This window comes from Python bivittatus, unplaced genomic scaffold (assembly GCF_059951505.1).
Source record: "Python bivittatus isolate LINGU-HERP-01145 unplaced genomic scaffold, Pbiv_v1 ctg000810_np1212, whole genome shotgun sequence".
NCBI classification, from domain to species: Eukaryota; Metazoa; Chordata; class Lepidosauria; order Squamata; family Pythonidae; genus Python; species Python bivittatus.
In genome coordinates, this window is record NW_028277111.1 from 2,978,334 (window position 1) to 2,981,413 (window position 3,080).

The following is a 3,080-nucleotide window of genomic DNA, read 5'->3' on the forward strand; positions in this document are numbered from 1 at the left end:
CCTGGAACCTGCCCCAGAGGAAGGAGGAGAACCAGGGCAAGACGGTGCCCCCAACTCTTAACTCACGGACCTAGTCCTGAAGGACACCAGGATCGATGGTATTCAAAAGAGCCAGAATGGATGCACTATTCCCATCCCGCTCCCTCCAGAGGTGGTCCACATGTGCAATCTATACAACACAATACCTAAAGAAGAGGCATCGTGAAACCCCTGAAACAACTAGTGATGACTGTGGTGAGATGTGCCTCATCAGGGCAAGGAGGAGCGAGAAAGAAGGTCCAGATCTGAGTGAGGCCTCAAGGCTAAAACTCTTTTGAACAAGGACTGGGGGGGGGGGACAGGGGGGTTACTCGAAGCATGCACTTAACAAAGGAAGACTCTAAAATCATGATTTGTCTTTTCATGATGAAAGATGGAGAGAATGAATGAAGAATACAAGGATAATGAGAAATTCTGAATGTGGAGATACAATTTTGACAGTGCCAAGAATGGATGTAGGGAAAAAATGGGTAAGGAAAAATTAAGTGAAAGAAACTGTAGTGAAAGTAGAGGAGAAGCAGAAGAAAGCAAGGGAGAGAGCAGCAGTCAAGGTTTGTGGAAAGGCCAAGAACATTGTCCTTTTAAAGGAGCATGGGTGCCTGGGAATAGTAATAGATATTCTAGGGATAGAATAGATGATAACAGAATTCTGTGTCTCCTATGCAAATTTTCAGGTATGGAGTTTTTGCTTCCTAAAAAATCTGGAAAAGAATATTTCCTTAAGTCAAACTCTCCAGGAGAGGCTCCCGGTTACAGTTGTTAAGTGATCTCCCAGGGCGTTAAGCGAACAGAGTGAAAGAACTCCCTGCTGAAGAATTTCAGTTCGAAGGGTTTCTCCTCCCCTCCATGAAAGGAGGGGAAATCCTTCATGGGGCTGGAAGAAGAGAGTGCAAATGTTCAGGATTTGAGCTCCATACCTGCACACCACTGAGAGGTTTCAGTCCATTTTCTATTGACTTTCTGGGGAAGCCAGCAGAAAAGATTGCGCATAGTGATCACATGATCCCAGGATCGCAGAGTGCTTGACAATCGGTCATAAATGCGAGCCGGTTGCCAAGCACCTGAAATGCGCCCATGTGACTCTGGGGGAGGGGGACAGCGTGACGTTTTATGACAGCCAGAAGTGCTTTACGAGCCATAAAGCACCCTTTCCAAGGCCATCATAACTTGAACCGTCATTAAAGGAATGGTTGTTAAGCGAGGACTACGTGTATTGTACTTTGTACCCCTGACCTTTTCCCATAGGAAATACATGTCTGTGCCTTTAAGATGCCACAAGAGCCTTTGAACATTCACTTGGGGTTTCTGACCTCCACCTTATCCCCGGCTGCGAGGGGCTCTATGGAGTCTAAAAGGGACATGGCCTCCCTGCCCCTTACCTGCGCCCCCTCCCCGGCCCAGATAGCCCTCCCGCTCTTTTGAGCCCCGCAGTTCTGCCCTGTGTGCAAGTGCAGCTGGGGTTGCTGTCTGCGCTTGGGAAGAGCAGCTGCAGCCAGGCAGAACGGCCTCCCAGTCCACTTCTCCTGGGCTCAGCCAGTTCACACGTTTTCCCAGAGGAAAAACTCAGACAAGGCAGCCATCCACAGGCTAACAGAGATAAGCAACATCTACACACTATTCAGAAGAGACAATAAAAAGGAAGCAAAAAGGCCAGAACAGCTCCTCGCCAGCAATCAACACCCAGATAAGTAGGTGTTTGGGTCCAACCAATTTCCAGCTTCGGGACTTGGTGCGAGGTGAACAGAACACCAAGATGAAAATCAGACTTTTTCTATCCACTTTATTTTAGAGCTCTAAACAAACTGGAGACTCCCAGCTAATGGAGGGAGTCCTGATTACAGATTTTACATAGCTTATATACTTTTTCTTTGCAGGATCCACGTGACAGTTTAAACAAAGAAACTGGTTAACTTCTTACAAACATCTGCAGGTGTTTCTTCTAAAATTACCTACTTTACCAGGTCACTGTGACTTCAATCAAAAATGGGTTTCTGTGTCCTTCACAACCTCCTCTTGCTATACATTAATTATTACTCATTATCTATCTTAAGCTTATCTTAACCCCAACCCCCTTCCCCTTATCCTATCAGGAGAATAAGATTATAGGCTTATAGATCTTGTATGTTCTGTCAGTTGACCAAGCCATGACCCACCTCATCAGACCGACCATAGCTGGTCTCTTCCATCTCTGCTATAGGATCAAGGAAATCACAAATCATACAATTACTTTTATCTTCAAGGATACAATGAAATCACTAAACAATATAGTTATATCTAAAGCTTAAAGATTACAAAAACAAGCAAGGGGGTTGCAAGGAAGCCATAAAGCACATAACTGTCTTTAAAAACTGCATAGGCATGTCATTGGGACGGAATACATCACCCTTGACAAGAACACTGAGTACAGTTTCTATCACAGATGCACACATTCTCATATGCCAGCCCACCACACATGTCTTCATATGCAGGTTCAACTTTCACATTCTCAGGTTCACTATCAGATTCAGCTCCCATGCCCGTTCCTACACAGGGATCAACATCAGGTCTAACACCAGACAAACAGTTAAGCAGCAAACAACAGCCTCATCAAGGAACTACCAGGAACACCCCCCCCCCAACACTGGCAGGGCAAGCCACTGTATATAAACAGAGAGCAACCCCCCCTCCCTTCTAGCACTGAAGATGTTACCTAGCTGGGTAACGAAACGTCTGCAAGAAAATGACCAACCTCAGAGCACCCCAAGGACTCCACCGTTCAACCCTGAGCTACAGATATTCTCTCCTGTTTTCCCAAAGAAAAGCCCAGAAGAGATGGGCTCATGCGTGCATTCACTCACTCACTCACCCACTCACTCACTTCCTGGCATTTCCACATGAGGCCCAGAGGCAGCCTCACCCCGCCCAGGCCCTCAGCTTGCAAAAGCAGACGCTGAGGCAGAGGGTGTGTGGCGTGTAGGAGAAAAGGAACTAAGAGGGCAGCAAGCAGAGGGGAACCGGAGGCACGTCTGGGGTCGGCAGCTATTACTGAGCAGCGTATCCTG